Genomic DNA, 14,852 nt, shown 5'->3' on the forward strand with positions numbered 1-14,852 from the left:
TTTTTAGTTTCCAAATAGGTAAAACTCAAAATCCTCTCCGTGTAAAGCAAAAGCGTTTTTTTAAAGTCTGCAACACTATGTTCTGTAAGGTCTTGAGAAGTATTTTAATCTCTCAGAAGTTTAGGGAGAGAAGTCTTAAGAGATCTTCAGAGAACAGAGTTTCACAAGTGATCGGAGAAACTAGAACTATGTAAATACTTTAATAAAAAACATCCCTGAAATTATTAAAATAAAAAAAAAGAAAAAAGAAGGGGCAAATACATTTCACTTGTGCTCACAAGACTTTTGTATTTGCTTCCCAGTAATAACAACTGTTTCACACGTGTATTGTAATATCCTCTGGGTCCCACCAGCAAGCGCTGTGCAAATACAGAGCTAGTCCTGCCTCTGAATTTCATTATGGCAGCAAGCTGACTGACAGGGACGCCAGAGCCAGTTACCTTTCAGCGAGCAGTGACGGAAAGCAAATGCTGGTTTTGTAGATGTGAGCAGATCTGCTGGAAACCTACTTTAAAAAGTCCCAAGCACCGACCACAGAACAGAGACCACACAGGTTTTACGGGAAATCAACGCTTATTAAAATCAAAAGAAGTTCTCCTTTCAAATACTTTCAGATCACATTCTCATTCAACATACATATTGCTCCTTCCCTCGTTTCACCTTTTGCCCATTCTCCCTCCTCCTTGCCCCAAACCTCTGGGTCGCAGCTGGGAGGTGGAGCTCACCGAGCATCAGCCCTGACACAGCCTCCGACGGGAAACAACGCTGGGGCTGCCCGCCGGACAGCTGGGTCGTGTCTGGGCTGCGGCAGGGGTTCGGCGGGCGGGGTTGGGCGGGCGGGCAGGCAGCAGGCAGGCGGGCGGGCGGGCAGCAGGCAGGCGGGCGGGCGGGCAGGCAGGCAGGCGGGCAGCAGGCAGCCGCCCCGCGCGGCCGGGAGGTGGTGGTGTTGCCCACGGAATAGGAAGCAGCACCGCGGCGGCTCGTCCGGCTCCCCGCTCCCCTGCCCGGCCGGGGACGGGCGGCACCACCGCGGGCTCGGCGGCCCCTCGGCAGCCGCGGTCACCGGCCCTCCTCTGGGTACAGCCCGGCGTCCCTCCCAGGCTCAGAGGCCCTGACCCGAAACCGCCCGACGCCCGCTTACCGGACGCCGCAAGAGGAAGGCAAGGCCGGTGGCGAATCAGATGGAGCCCGCACCTCTTGTTTTGAAAGCACCGCTCACCATCTTAAGATGTAACTAATTTTGGAGGTAACAACAGTAAACGCAGACTCCAGGCGGAGAGGAGCAGGCACCGTCCTCTCCCCGTCCTGGGAGAAACACGGGAGAGAGAGGGACAACGTCTCCGCTGAAGCCACTCACAGAGTACAAGCGAAGTGAGACGAAAAGGTCCCAAGAAATCAACACGCAGAATTACAATGTCACGGTAAAATACAACAGGTCACACCATCAGGTTGTATCTGAGAAGAGGCATGGAAAGGCAGAGGGAGGAAAGGCTTTGTTTATCTTCTGTTTATTTTTCACTTTCACCTCAGGACCACGCATTCGCGAGGAACACATTCAGATGTGCGATGCTCCTGGTTTTCCTCAGTGAGTCATCAGCATCTCGCACCAACAGTCCCTGAGAAAGACGGCGACAAAGCGGACACGGCGCTCCGATCACCACGCCATCCGCCCGGGGAGGCCATGGAGCTGTGTCTGTCGCCCATCCCAGGGCAGCCAGCTCACCAGCCTACCCGCACAGCGAAGTTAGCTATGTTCGGAAGTATTTGTAAGGCCTAGTGGGAACGACGAGCTTGTTACTGTGCTACAGACCTTGCCTTTTATAAATGTATTCACTTCCGTTTTACTGGGGAGGCAAAGGAAAATCTTTACTTCTGTGGATCTCAGAAATGCAATCAGACAAAAAAGCCTGGACTCAAGAGGAGAAGATTGATAAACATCTGTAATCTGAACAACTTCTGTCCTCCCAGAGGAAAACAACCCACCCAAACCCAAATGGGTTAAAGTTATGACCTTACGAATTAAACTGAAGTCACTTAAGAGAGGGGAAATCTAAGCAGCGAAAGCTACGGAATGTATTGAGAGAAACAAAAGTTTTGAAGAAAAACAAAAAAGTTTTGAAAGTACTACAGCAAATTCATCTAAAGAACAGTACAACAGAAGCAAGTAAAGAAAGTCAGTTCCAAAAGAGATCATGTTAAATCCAGGAGAAAAAATGAGACAAAAGTCACTCTGTCTAACAAAATGTTTCGTCACATAGAGAGGCAGGCACTAAAAATGAGATAAAAATACAGGAATCCATAGCTTTGTCTCTGTATACCCATACAATCCCTCCTCAGGAGCACAGGTCAGAGTAACTTGCTGGATTGCTCATGTATGGTCCCTGCTGCAAGAACAAGCATGAAAGTGATGTGTGGAAGAAGTGGGACCAGAAACCCTGCTGTACAAAAGCAAGGTAACTCAGTGACGGTTAATCATGACACCTGATTAACCATAATGATACTGAATACGTGTATTAGTGTTATAAATGCTACACAGATCTCAATACAAAATACTCTTCCAAAGGCCATATTAAAAAAAAAAAATCACAAATCCAATCAACTCTGACATAGCAAAGGCCTCCTCCCAAGAGTCCTTGTATTTTCTATGAAAACATACAATTAGCAAGTCCCAAACCAAAGTTATACTGGAAAAGAACTGTCTTCAGTGGGCTACTGGGAGGCCTTTACTGGATCTGTCCTCTCAGGATTGCCAGGCTAGGTATCTCGACCACAAGAGATTCCAAAATGAAGTGTAATCAAGAAACAATGCACGCTTTTGTGCTACTTGTAAAACTCGGCTGGTGTTGACCATTCTTCCCTTACTCTTTTCCCCATCAGGTGCACATTTTATTATCAATATTTACTGACAAAAAGGGTGAGAGACACAGAACATCTATGCTTCAGCTAAAAGCAAAGTACAGGCAGGAACCTTGCAAAGCTTCTCCCAGACTACCCCATGCCAAAACTCCCTGGAGGGACCTCACAGAGATTGGGAGGGTTACTTATTCTTCCTTCTGGCCACAGCGTTGTCAAGGAGGGTGCCAACAACAACTGCAATTTTTTGTGATGTAAAAGTTTTTCCATAAGGAGTTAAATTGCAAGCCATAAATCAGCACACACACAAGCAATTCTGAGAGAAACTTTGAGATAAAATATTCTAGAAAGGCCAACTTCTTTTTTTCTTTCTTTCCTCCTCCTCCCCCCAGTGATATATGTAGAATAACCCTGTGGCCATACCTCATATTCCTTGGGCAAACACTGCAAACAAAGTTTCTTCAGCCAACTGCAATCACCGCACCCTGCCAGTGCTGGCTGAGCCTTCTCCTCCTTGCTGGGGCCAGCATTTGGGGTTTTGTACTGACTGCACTGTTAATGGCACTGTCACGACTCTGCTGAAGCCAGTCGAAAGCATGGCTGGTCAGTGTTTACAACTGTGGTATCTCACAAGCTCAGCAGATTCTGTCCACCATAGTGCTTTATTCTGAAATAAACTTTTCACCCTGTTCACACTCTGATTAGCAGTAGCTTATCCTGCACATACAGAGGTAAGTGCAGATGTGCAGAGCTGCACACTCTCCTCTGCCAGCTCAGGTTTGTTCCTCCCTTGCAGTTAGAAGGGAGAAAGAGTAGGAGTAAGTGGAGAAAATGTACAAGGAGCAAGAGGATAAGCCTGTAAAAACCAGTCCCAAGGAATTAGAAAACAGATGTTGAAAACAATGACAGGTGTGCAAAATAAGCAACGCTTACAAAACCTTAGTGATCCAAATGCTACTCTGAAATATGTGAACATACTTTCCACCAAAGTCCGTAAGAGTCTGCACATATACCTGAATGTGAGTCAGAAATACAAAAGATGACAAAGTCCTTTTCTGCTGCTCATTGTATCTGGGCTTCCTCATCTAGTACACTGGAGCTTGGCATCAGGGATGTCCAAGCTTCAGTTGTGGTACGTTGCTGTACGGCTTTGGAAAGACCATATAATGTTCCTGCAGGTCAATTATAGGGCTGAAAAAAGTGTAATAATAATATTCAGGTGTCTCTCAGTAGGGTTGTAGAGATTAACGAATTGATGTTTACCTAGCACTTTGAAAACATAAAATACCATATAACTTCATAGTGTTTTGAACATAAATACTAATTCCTGTCAATGGAGTTCCCCAGTCCTACTCTCCCGTGCAGAGTCTCCCCTCTGTAAATGCTCATTTCTGGTATTACTTTCATGGACTGAAACCTGTCAGTGCTTTGCAAATTTTGCTATCGTCATGCCCAGAGCAAACCACAGTAGGTCTCAAGGCAGGCAACTCAAAATTGTTTGCAACCTGACAGAACAAACTGAAAGGGCAATATTTACATTCTCTTGCCAGCTTACTCACGGACTTTCTTGTGCAAACATGATCAGTCTACGACAAGGCCATGCAAATCTGAAACCAAGATCCCATTCAAGTAACTTTATCTTTACAAGATAAAGCATTTGTTACTCAGCATTTGTTTGGTACTATCTAGTACTGGGCAGGTCCCTTTTGTAGGGCCCACAGATACTAAGCTCATTCAGCCAAGGACCATGTCCTTTATTTGACCCATTCTTCTTACAACATTGCACAGCTTCAATGCTCCAGTCTCAGACAATGAGCTCACATGCTTCACTCCATGACTGTGACTACCCGTGCTGCAAACTTCAAGCAAAGGTTGCCAGATTATGGCTAAACCAGCAATTTGCTGCCAGGAGCTGGTCTGGTGAGAGAAGAGATTAAAACGAGAGTTGGTATTTGCTTCTGAAAGTCATGAGGGTCTTCTATGCATTTAAATTTGAAAACACACAGAGAGGCGTGTCACAGATGTGGCGATGATAGCCTTATGATAAAGTGCAGTACAGCATGACAAATTATTGACCCACTTCTTAAAGAAGGATCTTGCACACCAGTTACATCTCATCTTCCTTCAACACAGAATTCCAGTATCTAACATTGCAAGCCAGCATCAGCATCTCCAGCTTTCTCTCCATGTCCCATTGAAAATAAAAACTTCCTTCAAATTACACCTACAAAACCCCAGAACACTGGTCTAGCCAAATGACTGCATTTCTGCCAGAGATGCTTTTGATATTGTGATTAACTCTCCTTAGATTTAGACCTGGACCTCACAAATACCTGGCTTAACAGGAACAGCTGGTCTTGTGAGGCTCCCCGAGGGTATCAGTTCCCAGTAAACAACAAGCACTTAGATACATCAGTCAAAACGGGTATCACAGAAGCCTCCAGAAAAGCACAGAAAAGGCCAACAGACTTGTGGCCTCATGAGTAGACCATAAACAGATCAAAGAAGCACAAACGATTTAAACAGTACAAGATATTTATTTTAATGCGGTTAAACCGTTCTCCTGCTCTTCCTCCAGCCCATAGGAAACAGAACTGTGGCTCCCAATCTAGACAGGTAAGCCAAGAGAGAACAGATTTATCCCTTGTTTGAAACGTAAACACAAAATGGTAAGGATGTGTTTATTTCACTACCATTTCAGATCTAAGTTTGCAGAAAACTGGCTGATTCAGGATATGCAATCAAGTCCAGGAAGCAGAGCAGTGACAGCAAAGCAGAAAAGCACACAGCAGGCTTACCATGGGCAACACAAAAGCAGTTTTCAAACATTTGCAGATGCTCAGGAGCTAGACAGTTGTTGGTAATGCCCGTCTGAAGCACTACTTGCAGGGGTGGCCAGCTTATGCCTTTTGGGCCACATGGCACTCATGAGGTGCTCAAGTAAGGTTCCCACCCTGAGGGACTCCCTTGCACAGGAGCTTCTAGGTCATCTGAATCCCTGACTGCAGGAGAAAGAGTGCTGACACTGCTGGATTGCCATTGGAGACAGCATGGGGAGATGGGTACCGTGGGAGGCCATGGGCATCCTCCACCTGCTAATCGCTCTTCAAACCCTTACACTTCTGAGGCTTATAAAATGGGGTCAGGAAGTTGGCTGCCCTTCAGCCTTTTGGCACGATTCTTTTACCCATTCTGTAGCACCAGAGTTGCCTAACTAGCCCAGGGAATGCTTTGACCTGTCACCGCATCAAGCTGTCCTGGCTGGGCAACAGCTGCTTGCGTTAACTTCTGGTATTAGAGAAGAATATAATTGCCCATAAATACAGACCAGTTTGACTACTAATGAATTCCTCCCCAAGGAGACAGAGAGCTCCATCCAAAACCCACAGCACCTCCTGCCGAAGCACATGCTAATGAAAACAGCCATGCTGTTGAAGGGGCTTAATTGCTTTCTTGGTATTAAAATAATGGAAGAAAAGTTGATCTATAGCAACAACAAATGGGGAGGGGGTTATCATCTTGCTGTTATCCTTTTTGCAGGAAGGCTTTCAGTGGCTATCAGGAACGGAGATAAGTAGGTCCCCAGGTTGGCTTACATTCAACTAGAATTTTTTTTTTTCCACAAAGATCTCTTCAGTTTTATAATCTGGTTATTAAATGCACATTTTTGTGTTAAATCCATTTTGGAGTAATTATATGGATTATGCTGGTTTAGAATGCTCCCTTTTATGAAACTAAATTGTTGGGTATTTGTATGCTGTCTGTAATTTGGTATTCTAAAGTAATAATTCTGAGAGCAAAACAATGCACTTCCTTGCCTGCTTCTCCTTTTCTTCACCCTAGTTGTTTGCATCCCTTTGCCTCCCTGTATACACAAAGACATGGACATTTCCCTTGGATTATTACTGGGCCATGGCAGCCTAATAAAGAGTCATGCTTTTGAGAATTTCCCCTAGATAGTTTTGTTACATCTTTCGACTATAAAGGATGTCAACCCCAGATAAAATACCAATGCAACAAAAAGGTGTCCTACAGACAACCTTTCTGTATTTTTAAAAGATGATGCTGGACACAAGTTTCAAAAATGCCAAAATGACTTAGACTCCTTTGTTCCATTTTCAAACTGAAAGGCCCTCAGGAGCCTACATCCTATCAGCTTTCAACAAATATGTATTGGCATAATAGTTAGAGCCACTTTTTTTAACAGCAGACTTACTTTTTCAAAGGCACTTCAAGTGTTTCACCTAGCCACGTAGATAATGGAGGAGCCTGCCCTTGGTTTCAAGCTTTCAGCTCTTTCCTCAGCTGGCATATAGTCCCAGACTAAATTCCATAACTCATTAGGTAATTTCTTTTCCCTTTACAATTCAGCAGTCAGCATTTTGTAAAACAGATTAAGATTTCTGGGAAAACCTGGGCATGTTTTTTTCTCTAGTTACACTTCCATGTATAATAACACATTTTAAAAAACCCATCCACAATGTGTAAACATTTTAGTTCATACACATTAAAATAAACAGCTACGTAATTCACATCAGTCTTCCAGTACTGCAAGTATTTCTTCTACAATGATCAATGATATGTATCAAAATTGTCCCTTAAGGGTAAGCAGACAATTTCTTGCATGAAAGTCATCACTAATGCAACATTAAAGGGACAAAGCACTCTGTAGTTCACATATTTGACTAACTGTAAGCCACACACTTTAGACCCTGGTGGATATTTGGGTTTTTTGTTAAATGCCAGGCATATCTATCAATCCAAAATCTAAAAAAATTAACAAGTTTTGCATCAAAATGCCATCATTCAGCATGACCCCAATCAAGCATAAAAGGCTAAAAAGCATCTGTATGACAAGCACAGCCCAGAGATGAGAAACGAAAATAGGGGTGATGGCAAGTAGCAAACAAGGTGTCCTGGTTTCGGCAGAGATAGAGTTAATTTTCTTTATAGTGGCTGGTACGGGGCTATGTTTTGGCTTTGTGCTGAAAACAGTGTTGATAATACAGAGATGTTTTAGTTGTTGCTGTACTAGTCAAGGACTTTTCAGCTTCCTGTGCTCTGCCAGGTGCACAAGAAGTTGGGAGGGGACACAGCCAGGATAGTTGATTCAAACTGACCAAAGGGCTATTCCATACCACATAACGTCATGCTCAGCATATAAAGCTGGGGAAGAAGAAGGAAGGGGGGACATTTGGAGTGATGGCGTTTGTCTTCCCAAGTAACCGTTACGTGTGATGGAGCCCTGCTTTCCTGGAGATGGCTGAGCACCTGCCTGCCCATGGGAAGTAGTGAATGAATTCCTTGCTTTGCTTTGCTTGCGTGCGTAGCTTTTGCTTTACCTATTAAACTGTCTTTATCTCAACCCACGAGTTTTCTCACTTTTACTCTTCTGATTCTCTCCCCCATCCCACTGGGGGGGGAGTGAGCAAGTGGCTGTGTGAGGCTTAGTTGCCGACTGGGGCTAAACCACGACACAAGGTTAGTACAGTAGAACAGGTCGAGCGTGTCCCGGTGGGCTGTGTTGGGATAAGAAACGGGGAAATAATTTCCTTGAACTACAGGAAAAAAATGAAACCTTCAAGCATGCCTACACACCAAGGGTGAGATGTCCTGGCTGCTGAAGGTAATCAGCGCAGGATCCTCTGCTACACTAGCAGGTGCACTAGCAGTACCTCCAGCTACAAACCCACATTCTCAGCCAGCCTCTTCATCTTCAGTTGGGTAACCGAGACGGTTACTTGACTATCGCTTATTATATTAGTCAGGTTAGAAGCAAAGGACTACTTTAAACACGTGTTCTTTCAGTCTAACACTCAAATCCAGCTCTATGAGAGCACACTTTTGTCTATGTCACACACACAAGGTAGAAAGTACATTATGTGTACATTTTACAGGATTTTATATATGCCAATGCAAAATGCTGAAAAAATTATAATCATATTCCAAACTATTTCCTAGAAGGCTTTATCTTTACTGCGAGGTAAAAACATTTGTTCTGCATTTGTGAAAAATTAAAACACACAATCAAATCCAAACAGAATGGCAAAACATTTGATTGTCCCCCACTGAGTCCCTCCTAGCAGACAGCTGGAGGCTGAGAAATATACCACCACAGTATTGCTATACATGGCTTTTTTTTTTTCTTATATGCTACCCGAGATATCCACTACAGGATCCATGGCCTAACAGAATATTGGTGAGCACTGGTTTGACTCAGAGTGGGCATTCTTACTACATCCCTTAGAGCCTTCCTTTTGCAGTTCATACCTGCTAACTTGCTGCACATGAGTTAAGGGACTCACCTCAAAGAAATCTTCTTAGGTGAGACCAGTCCCTTCAGCAGCTGCAGGTTATGAGGAAAAAGGCAGAAGCAGGAGGGAAGGGACCCAACTGAAAAGGACATGCCTTATCCTCTGTCCCTCCCAGTGCCTACAGGGAGCTTGCAAAGGTATTGTCTTCACCGTAATGGTTCCAAGGGCAGCTGCATGCATGGATGTCCACAGCAGCCTGGCTTCACTGGAAGCTACCCTTTTAGAAAACTAGTAGTCCAACACCAGCAGAGATCTTGCCGAGTCTCTCTCGTGACTGTCCTGCAGAAACCTGCCTGCAGAAACCCACCTCAGAACAGAGCACTTGCAGCTAATTCCCTAAAGAGATACAGTGCGGCCCCTCTAGACTCCAAAGCCCCTTCAGCAAGTTCTCACCCAAAATACAGTATTGCACATGATCATCACTGCTACAGCCCTACCTAGCAGCTTTGATTATTTGCAGAGTAAGCTATATATTATCCTGTGCCCCCATAACATACCATGAAATTACCATCTTCAACACCAAAAGCTTAACCGATAAAGCTCAATAGTAAAAAAGATAAGTTTATGTGACAAAAAATGCAGCTGCCATTCATGTTAATGTGCAAGTCTATACAGGTTTTCATTAGAGGTAGGACAGTGGAATTCAATAATGCCGCTCAAGAAATAAAGTTTGCTATGCAATGAGACAAAACAGGATAAACTCTGCAGATGACTCCCTCTCTTAGCAAAGACAGGCAGAAACAAGCTTGGAGACTCAGTCAGGCTGATCAGGCACTGCCAAGTGACACAGCTGAAGAGCAGATGCTACCTTCCTTTAATTTAGTAAAGCCAGCAAGGTGGCTCAACAGACCCATGGAGGCATGACGCAAACCAGCTGCGGGTTTTACCTCTCGCTGTGGCAGCATATTAATCCATCTCTCTCAGTGCCACCTGCGAAGGACGCTCCTCCTGTTCTACAGGGCAAACCTCCAGGTCCATATTAATGATCACTGTTACACAGAGGTAGCCTGAAGTGAAAATATGTAATTGCAGGTGAACATAACAATCAAGATGTGATGGCTTTTCAGTCTCTCCTCACATACTCCCAAAGCTCCTGTTCCTATGTGCTGTCTTGCCACACACGCCTGCACTGATCCGTGAGAAATGTGGAGTATTTTAATCTGCCTCTGCCCAGGATCCTGCTTGCCACGTCTCCATCCTTCTTGCAGCTATAGCGAGGAAAGGGACAGTCTTGTACCTAGCTCTCCCTGTTCACCTGCATTACAGCCTTCTTGTCTAACACCAGGCAAATCACTTACTCTTTATCTTCACTACTTGTGTGAATGGATATAATAAAACCTCAGAAGGGTGCTGTCAAGCTGCACAGTTTAGCTATGCAAGAGACGAAAAGCCCACATGAAACCACAGGCAAGGAGATCAGCTGCTTGCATCTGACGTGTCTTAAACTTCCTCGCTGGTGAGTTAGGGTGGTTAACAGACGTTTTCTTTCCTGGGAAATGAAAGGCACTAGAAACACGCAAAGGCTTTCTGAAAGCACCGCTTTCATAATGATCAGTGTACCTGGCATGCAGGTTGTGAGAGGCTGCTCCAAGCACAAGAAACGGCAGAGAAGAAAGTTGTGAAGCTGGGAGGAGAAAGAAGACTCCAGAAGGCCGCGGGGGTTAACGGTACCAAGCGCAGAATGAAATGATTGTGGGCTTGAAGCAAACTGCAGTGAATGAGGCTGTGCAGAACCTGCCAGGTGAGGGACGCACCACACACAAATGCAAAAAGAGCAGATGGGGACTGAAGGGTGAACTCGGAGGAGGAGCAGGATCTTTTCATTTTAAGAGAGAAGCATTTTTTTAAAAGGTGCTAGTTAAGGCACCTACTGCAGTACACAGATGCAAATCTCTACCAAACTGCCCCTAAAATGGGCAACCCCTTTTCCATGAACAGACTAGTCCAGGAATCCCAGGAAAGAGGAGTTGGTGGTGACAAAACCAGAAGGCTTTTTTAAAGATCTTTTCTTTCTACAGCATGGGTCCTAACGGAGTGAACTCTACTTTGACAGTAGTCACAGACTGACAAACCTCCAGCCTGACACTGCACATGCAAAGTTTTTTTCCTCTTAGTCTGGTACTCGACACCTGGGCGTGACTTTTCCAGTGCTCACACAATCTTCTTTTATGGTGTTGGTACTATTTTGAGTCACATAATGTAAATCTCCATTTCAGAAAATGCTTCATGGCCTGAGACTATTTCAAAGAAAATTCATGCAACCCATCCCCTGAATCTATCCAAACTGGTAACAAATCCTTTGACTGCTGAAGAGAGGTAATGAAAGGGAATTTAATCCTGACATTTCTGGATTAAACAGTTGACAGGCAAGGACTAGAGGACTCGGTGGCACAGAAGACAGCTGTTTCCAGAGCTGTGCCTAAACTGACAGAGTCTAGACGGTATGAATGAGAGCTCGACAGAGCTAGAGAAGCTTGTCACAGCAGAGGTGGGAATCCAAATTTTAACGATTCAATTAAAAAACACCACGGCTGGTGGAAAACACTGAGCTATTTCTACCTCCATGTCCTTACGACTGCCCTCATGCTACCGTGGGTGTAATTACATAAGACACACAATCCTTTAATGTAAAGGTGGAACTATTTAAGGAAAACAGCTGGCAAATTTAGAGCTAAGTAGGAGCACAGAAACGTCAGTGCTGAACCGAGAGCGTGTCAAACATGACCCAGATACCTAATTAGAAGTTATGCTCAAATCTAACTTGCACAGGGCTCAAGAAGCAGGGTGACTGAATACGGTAGAGAGGCTGCAAGAGATGCATTCTTGAGCTGTATTGCCCTGATTGCATTAGATACTGTTCTGATCTCCCTACTCTTCCCCACCTTTAATTTCACAATGCTGACAAATTTGCCAGGGAAGAGGAGGGGAGAGCAGCATTACAGAATAATGATGCAAAGAGCCTCATCTGTGAGCTTTGAGGGGAACGTCAAGGTTGCCAGAGAGCTTCCCCCAGCACAGAGAGGTGGGAGCTCACTTGGCTTCACGTCTGTCCCCAGCTGACCCGCTCTGAGCCAGCATCTGGCCCTGGGGACAGAGGAGCTGGGAGGGGATGCTCTCCTGTGCGGTGCTGGCTATGGTAACCCCTCTGCCTCAAGCACCCAAGTCTAATGGGCCCCCGCATCCCCAGAAAGTACTCGAGGAAAGAAAACTGGGGAATGCGTAGGAATCTGCAAAACCTGAACGCCCCTCTCTTGAGTTTATTTACATTCACACAGAACAAGTGTCTGCAGCCGAGTCCCAAGCCACTAAAAGGATTAACAACATAAGGGAATATAACACATTAATTAAGAATGGCTCTATGAAAGCTAACTATAATCAGTCAAAATATTATTTTCTTAAAATACAGCACTCTGCAAGAAGTAAAGCTCTGGCTATGTTTATTTTAATTTTTCCCTATGCTATTCTCCACTGGGGCAGAGAAACACATTCCTTTGTGGTTTTAAATAAAGGTATCCAAATACAGAGGAATACCATGGATGTCTGCTCAGCTGCCTTGTACAAAAAATCAGGGGAACCCACAGAGACCTTCAGTTATCTGAATGAGTGAGATGGTCCTCATGGGACAGCCCATACAAGTAAACGGGGAAGAACAGTCTGCAAAGAAAGATCACAACATGCCAATGTGCTCTCTTATTGGAGCCAAGACATGAAATGATGTTTGTAGACTAGGTACGTTTCTTAACTTGATGCTCAAGGACCATTGCTGACAACAGGGGCAAAAAGCTGAATAGGGAACAAATGAGCAGGAAGTCATTGACAGAGATGGTGCTGAGTTCTGCTAACATACTACATAAAAAGCAGAAACACATTAATTTGTTTATGTATCATGGATAAGAACAAAGGTAACAGAGTGCTTACCAGACCGTTTCTTGATATGCATCTTCCTATTGGGAATTTGCACCCAGTAGGCAAATGAGTACCATGAGCTGTGCTCCACCTCTAAGGGGGAACGTGGTTGTGGAGCAGGATCAGGGAGGCTAGGTTACCCCTGCCCTGGGCACTAATGCAGCGGTTAATGGAAAACTTCAGACAGTTCTGGTGCTCACTGTTCAAAAAGGTTGTTAAAGACTTGGGAAAGGGTTCAGGGGAGAAACACAAGAGGAATTAAAGGCCTGGAAAACACGCTTTGTAGTCGGACATGCTTTCAGAGACACAATTTATTAAAAACTTCACAAATAGGAAGTGAAGTGGCTATTTCCCTGCAGTGACTAAGCATCTTTTTGAGGAGAACAGATGTCTTCATTACCAACACCAGGTTCAATAACAGAAGGTGATCTGGACAAAATCAGACTAGAAACAAGGAACACATTTTGGGCATATTACTACTTTTTTAAGGGTGACTAACTTTTTTAAAGGTTACAGGAAATTTTTTTATGCCAGGCATTTTTAAAAATTGGATACTTTCCTGTAAGATCTACAGTTGTAGAGAGGATTCAAGGTGGGGAAGCTGTATGTAAGCAGCCCGAACCAAAGGACCACCACAACCTCTTGCTGCACAGGCCAGCACAATGGGCAAAGGTCTCCATCCCTCCTCTGCCCACCCATGGTCAGCCCTCGCCTCTCGGGAACATGCGCTGCACTTACAACAGTTCAAGGACACCCAGCAAAGACTTGTGAGCCTTTACACCTATGTTATTTATTGCTGGGCACATAGGTGCGGTGTCTAAGCTGATTCCTGTCAGCTCCCACTGGGCACACCACAGTGCCCAAACACACCAAACTTGCGGCAAAGCGAGTTTCTGAAATCAGTAAACAAAGGCATACTGACAAGCTAATTTTGAAAATTTTTTTGTTGTCTTTTTTTTTTTTTTTTAAACAGTCTCAAGTTGTTGTGCATTTTCAACTTCTAGGCATGTGTCATCTCCAAGTACATCTTATAGCTCTCCAAGAAAGCAAGCCACTGTGTCAAGGACCCGACACTCTTTGGAGCTCTAAAAATCAACTCTTCCTACTTAAAAAAAACAACCAAACAAAAAAACCCCCCAAACCACACGAAACAAAAAAACCAAAACCCAAACCATAATGCAATATCCACGCAGCAATGACATAAATGATGAATAAAAGATGCTACAATGCAAAACTATAAATCACGTTTTAAAAGATCTAGTCTTCTGATTCTGTTTTTTCTACTTGACGAAAGAAACTTTGATGAATGTGCCACCGTCCAATTCATTAGTTTCAGCAACAACAGCCTTGAATAGCCTTGTGATCAACATTTTATCAGATTACAGTAACCTTTGTTTATTTTCCGTGACTACTACTGTTCCCTTAGAAAGCTCACTTGTCACTGTGTCTCTGGTAGGAGAAAAACACAGACAGCATTCAACAAAGTAACACTGGACATTTGGCAAATATCTCATTTGCTAAAAAGTGTGGTTTTCAGTCAGTCTAACCTATTCAGGAAATAAGAATGAAATTTACTGAATACTTAGGGCAAAGGTAAAATATCAAAAAAGAAAAACCCATCAGAAATTATTCACTCAGGTGAATTTGACAATGATTTTGGCATCAACCAGCAAACAATCAAGTTTCAAGATAAACCCAGAAAAAAAAGAAAGAGATGCAATCCTATCCACAATAAAAATAGGTATAAAAATAACAGAATAAGGCTTTCTATGCAATATA

The 14,852-nt window shown here is 44.1% G+C and overlaps 1 protein-coding gene across 2 annotated transcripts in view; it reads right to left on the reverse strand.

The window, feature by feature from the left end:
- Positions 1 to 794, reverse strand: part of RGS6 (regulator of G protein signaling 6) — a 46,861-nt gene extending 46,067 nt beyond the window's left edge. For both annotated transcript variants that reach the window (XM_075501502.1, XM_075501501.1), the window contains exon 1: positions 637 to 794. The gene's annotated coding sequence lies outside the window, so the exon portion shown is untranslated. The remainder of the gene's footprint in view (positions 1 to 636) is intronic.
- Between the last annotated feature and the right edge of the window lie 14,058 nt (positions 795 to 14,852).

This window comes from Mycteria americana, chromosome 5 (assembly GCF_035582795.1).
Source record: "Mycteria americana isolate JAX WOST 10 ecotype Jacksonville Zoo and Gardens chromosome 5, USCA_MyAme_1.0, whole genome shotgun sequence".
Classification (NCBI taxonomy): domain Eukaryota; kingdom Metazoa; phylum Chordata; class Aves; order Ciconiiformes; family Ciconiidae; genus Mycteria; species Mycteria americana.